The sequence below is a fragment of the Artemia franciscana genome, chromosome 5 (assembly GCF_032884065.1).
Source record: "Artemia franciscana chromosome 5, ASM3288406v1, whole genome shotgun sequence".
Taxonomy (NCBI): Eukaryota; Metazoa; Arthropoda; class Branchiopoda; order Anostraca; family Artemiidae; genus Artemia; species Artemia franciscana.
The window spans coordinates 16,200,429-16,206,647 of record NC_088867.1 but is presented as its reverse complement, the minus strand read 5'-3'; positions in this window follow the sequence as shown (position 1 = coordinate 16,206,647).

Here is a 6,219-nt window from a genome sequence, read left to right as displayed (position 1 = left end):
AGGAGCTGTGGGTGATCATGATATCTCAAATGACATAATTATTGGGCCTTTCGACTCTGCTGAACAAAATAGCTATCTTAAAATTTTGATTGGACAATATCGGGAAAAAAGTATCGTGGGAGGGGGTCTAGTTGCTCTCCGATTTTTTGTTCACTTAAAAAGGGCACTGAAACGTCTGATTTTCGTTACAATGAGCCCTCTCCTGACGTTCTAGGGCCACTGAGTCGATACGTACGATCACCCCTGGAAAAAAAACAACACAAATAAACGCACATCCGTGATCTTTATTATGGCAAAAATAAAAAAATTCAACATTTTTGCAGATAAGAGTTTTAAACCTGTATAGTGGGGTTCTTTGATACGTTGAATCTAATAGTATGAGTTTCACTAAAGTTCAAAGACTTCTAGGGGGTCTTTCCCCTTTTTTTGAAAATTAGACAAATTTTCTCAGAGTTATAGCTTTTATTGGGTAAGACTAAACTTAATGAAACTTATATATTTGGAATCAACGCAATAAGTCAATTCTTTTCATGTATCCATGGGTATCGAAGTTCTATTTTTTTAGAGCTTCGGTTACTATTGAGCCGGGTCACTCCTGTCTTATAGTTCGTTACCACAAACTGTACGATTGAAAAACTTTAGCGTAATAAGAAAGGGGTTGAGTAAGGGGCACTTCCCGCTATATACGGAATAATTTCTGTTCGTCTTAAGTTTCAATGTTGTTTCTTACTTTCAGTAGAAGTATTTGTTGTTTTCATTTTATTCACAGCCCGCAATGGTAATTTGACTTCGAAGTTCCTATATAAGCTAAACCTCAGAAATAGGTGATTGTCATAGGTCCTATTGTCATTGACATTTCTTCTCCACTCTTCTGTCTCGAATTGGTATAGTGCTAAGCCCCGCCACTATCACGAAGTACTGCTTACAAATCAGGCTTTTTTCAATTTCTCTTAAAAATCTACTCTAATAAAGACCAAAACTGAAAAAAGACAAAGACAAGAACCGAACCAAATCCTAGAAAAAATGAGCAATGAATCTTGGGAGTAAAAAAAGTAAGGAGGCTGTTCAAATTAATATTTTTCTCTTGATGAGGACAAAGCAGCTTATTTGAAAATAAACTCAAAGTCAAGTCTATCAAAGATGTTGAGTTCAAATCAACAAAATCGTGGTGTCTACTCCAATAACTACATTTATTTTCTGAAATGTGCCAAATTTGCAATGAATCTTGGGAGTAAAAAAAAAAAAGGTAAGGAAGCTGTTCAAGTTAGTATTTTTCTCTTGATGAGGACAAAGCAGCTCATTTGAAAATAAACTCAAAGTCAAGTCTTTCAAAGATGTTGAGTTCAAATCAACAAAATCGTGCTGTCTACTGCCAATAATTACATTTATTTTCTGAAATGTGCCAAATTTGCAATGAATCTTGGGAGTAAAAAAAAGTAAGGAAGCTATTCAGGTCAATATTTTTCTCATAATGAGGACAAAGCAGCTGATTTCAAAATAAACTCGAAGTCAAGTCCTTTAAAAATGTTTAAGTTCAAACCAACAAAATCGTGTTAAAAAGATGGGGTCTGCTGCCAATAATTACATTTATTTTCTGAAATATCCAAAAGCTAATTTTCACGTGTCGTATATATAATTTGTCAATATGTTAAAAAAAGACATATAGAGACAGAAATCGTTTTTATTTTTGACTCTAGCATCAAAAGTGCTGAAATATTATTTAAAAAAAAATGACATATAATAGTCTTAAATTTGAAGTTTTCTGAAAAAAAAAAACAGCAAAAACAAAGCAAGTAACATTAGTCAAAGCCAGCAAAATCGAAGAAGTGTTTACTCCAGTTATTTCACGTAACATATCAGTGTTGCCTAAAAGTATGCAATCTTCAGAAGCATAAGGGCACATCCAAATCTAAGTGAGTCGTTTTAAAAAAAGGCTTGTTGAATTTACTCAGCTCTACTACATGCAAATGTTATTACTTTCAATTTTTTGGCTTAAATAAATGCCAAATATGTTTCAATTTTAAACAATTATGTTGGAATCCCTATGGCACCCTTCTCTATCGTTGCTCGCCAGTTCAGGTATATTTCAGTATTGGCCATATCCTCATCCAAAGGAACAAAGTTTAGGGGTAGGCCAAAGTATAAGGTGTTTGTAGCCCTCTATGTTTCAATTTTTCTAGAGGGGATGGGTCATTCGTCTCTAGAGGTGTATTATGAACAATCTTTTCCTTTATTAATTCCGTCAAAAAAAAAAATGTCTACCCAAGCTTAGGCAATAAGCCAGAGAAATAAGGACTCAACATTGAAGATAAAAAAGGGCTGGTCTGTGAAGGAAAAGAAGACTCCAGAATCAGCAAAAATACAAAATCCAAGTTTTTAGGGTGGGACCAAGTTTTTAGGAATGGAGCCAGTCAACAAGCGCTCCCTTGGGGATGACTCCTGAGATGGAACAGGAGCTTTTTAGGATCCAATAATAATTATTTTTAATATGCTGCGACAGGTTTAATAGGATGATTGTCAACTGCCCCCGAAAAATTAAAAACTTTGCACCTGAGCTTTTTTTTTTTTAGCCACAGCAATGATGGTGAATTCTAAAGGTTGAAAGAATTCCTAAGCTAGGAATTTGAAATACAGAAATATCGATATTGTGGAAGTAATAAAAACCCGAAAAACAAAACAACCTACTTGATTTATTAAAAGCGTCGTATATTGTAGTTCTACGACATGGACTTGATTTTTCATCTTGACTTTCCACATCGCTTCCAAAAGAAAACGATGGGATCCTGATCCGAAACGTTATTTCTCTGCTTTTTCTCAAACTCATATTAGAAAATAACGGGTGCTTATTAACTGAACATAAAAGGTTTCAACTGAAGCTCCATAAGGAAATTGCAAGTACGCAGGATTATTTATTTCAAAAGACAATTAAAGAAGCATGACAAGTGTAAAGACCATCAACAATGTTAAAAATATTAAAGTTTAGTTCCCAAGTTTTAATCAATAGACGTGGATTTATTTCCTCAGATAGAAGTGTTGTACATTTCGACTTTCGAGAAGCAAAGAAGCACCCGACAAAAAAAGTGGTGTGGGAGTGTGATCCATGCACGAGCGAGTTTATAAGAGAATATGAAGACAGGTGCCGGACAGTTGACCAAAACTGACCACCAAAAGCTTAATTTGTCTTACTTATCTAAATACCACCACTAAAAACCACACTATAATTTACCATCACACTCACTGCTACGAGAGAGGGGTATCTTTTTTCTCACATATTTATCTACCAATATATCGATTTAGACTACCAAAAATAACAAGACAGTCGGTAAAATCGATTACCCCTTCATAAGAGAAAAATCTATGGTGCTTCTTATCTGCTAGCTGAATCTTTCATTCGTTTTCCCTTTAAAAGTAAAAATTTTTCTTGCTCACTGAATCCGCCCGGAAATTTCAATTTAACACTCAAAAAATATAGAAACGCTGTTAATATTTTCGTAAATAAATTTGCAAGAAAAGATCTGATTTTCCTGCTGATTCTGGACTTACTATCAGCTTCAGCTGTATCAACTTAAAATCAATCCGCATTAGAAAACATCTTTGGAAAAGAAGGACCGCCAGGAAATCTTTATAATGTATAAAATACATTTTATCCCGAAAATAAGAACTCAGAGCAGATTTCAAAAATATGCCCTTACAGAACCAACAAGACATAGCAATTACAAAGAATATTCTATACTATTCGACTTGTCTACATGAGTGACCATATGGTTAGGTTTTTAGTTTCAATATTTTTCTCTGAATGTACAAAATTGCATGTAAGCTACTATGCAAGTAAGACACACTTGGTTAATTCTGCGTATTTTTAAAGAAATACTTAGAAATGAAAAAAATTACGATATTATGAAATTTTAAGAAGAATATTTGAATATGGATATTTTTGAATGGGTTTAGAAGAGTAACGTGTCATTGGGAAGTCCTTGAAATGTAGATTCTGAACATAAGACTAATCGATATTAAGCATGCAAAATTGGTTTATTTTGGGGGGACACCAACAAAGGGAGAGGGAAGAAGTTTGACAAAACTTCAGCTTGGACTTTATTTAATCATTGTGCGACTAAAAAACAATTTGAAAACTAAAACGGAATCAATTCAAACATATCGTTTAAACATGAAACTCTTCTCTTTTTTTTTAAAGAAATATGAACTTGGCAGAGTTTCATACGAACAGAAAAGTAAAACAGGAATAAAATATAGTCCAAGTTGAAGTTTCATCAAACTTCTTCTCTCCCCCCTTGTTGGTGTTCCCCCACAATAAACTAATTTTTGCATGCCTGATATCGATTAGTCTTAGGTTCAGAATTTACCTTGCAAGGACTTCCCAATGACACGTTACTCTTCTAAACCCATGCACAAAATATTCGTATTCAAATATCATTATTATAATTTCATAATATTCGTAACTTTTCATTTCAAAGTATTTCTTTAAAAATACGCAGAATTGACCAAGTGTGTCTTACTTGCATACTCAGTAACTTATATGCAATTTTGTACATTCATAGAAAACCTGACGTCACCCTTGTAGACACGTCGAATAGTATACAATATTCTTTGTAATTGCTGTATCTTGTCAGTTCTGAAAGGGTATATTTTCGAAATCTACTCCAAGACTTTTCAAAACTACTAACTTTTCTTTCTGAAAAAGCACCCTTCCTGCATTTCAGCGCTACAGGAATATGTAGTTTCCCCTAAGAACAAAAACTAACAAACATCATTTGGGTTTTGTTTGACATGCTCTCATTCGTAACATTTCAAATTGAACTTCTAATAATTTACTACCATTAAAAATTGCAACAAAAAAAGAAAGAATTTAATTTTAGCAGTCTAAGCTCGGAAGCCTATATCGTGAGTTAACTTTTATGGATATGGTTTCCTTTAATATGAAATAATTTCAATAAAAAACGAATACTTTCTTGTTATGCCTTGAATCTACTAAATGCAACAAAGCAGTGCACAATTGTTAGCAAACCAAATACAACTTTTTGGAATTTTTAGAATGTTAAATGTTGATCGTCGCTTTCGACATTATTAAAAGTGACTGGAATGGTCAAAATAGTACTTAGGACTTCCCATTACACCTTCGCAGCATGAAACGTACTTCAGATTTACGTCTCCTCCAAAACGTGCGTTTTTATGACAGGCTGTAACTTGCATTGAAAGGAAAATCTGCTTATACCACTGGATTTGTTAGCTTCAGACCTATACGATGATTGAACCAGAATTATTATATTACTTTAACTTTATCTTAAAATAAATCTAAACTCGCTTAGAAATAGGAAAAGCTTGCTATGTTTCCAACGTATTCTTCAATATAAAAAAGAAGCAAATTCCAAAAACTTAATTCGGTAGATGGATTAAGCAGAATCTCAGCTATCGAATGATAGCAAAATTGTCGACTTTACTTTGATAGATGGAAGTCGCATGCTAAAAACTTGCAGAGGGAATGTAAATTTTAATAATCATCTCTAAAATATGTACAATAATCATTCGGGCCCACGGTGGGATTCTCCACAAGGAGGAATCTTCTACAAAGGGGGAAGGGGAAATTACCGGCATAATTTCCGAAACGATGAGGAATTAGATTTGAAAAAGAACTTTTTTCAACTGGAACTAAGGAGCAACATCAAAACCTGAAATGAACAGAAATTATTCCGTAGATGAGGGTGGCTGCCCCTTCCTCGACCTTCGAAATGGCGCTCTCGGTGGCATTGCACATTTACACCAGGTACAGGTAGCTCTACCGAGCTCTGTGGTGTAATTCAGGTTCACTACTATGAAGATGGAAATGTGCAATTAGTCTGTGCGAAGGAGGTCAACAGAAATCTTGTCGCTGCCATCGGTAGGATCGTAGCTGGCATTCGATCGGAATTTAGTTTGTTTTTAATTACTACCGTCATCGAAGGAAGAAAATTATCATTGGGAATTAGAGAATGATCAAGCTAAAAAGTCCCTTTTACACTAAAACTCATTCTTTTTGCTCTTTACAATAAAACGTCCATAATGTCTTTCAAAAGAGTTTTCATTAAATTTAATGGCCTTTGTGCTTGGGCAGGCTTTCATAAAGAATTGTGACAAAACGTCTAGCTTTAGCGTAAAGACCAAGGGTCAATGAAGGGACATCCCCCTCATATAGGAAATAACTTCTGTTCGTTTTAAGTATTGACG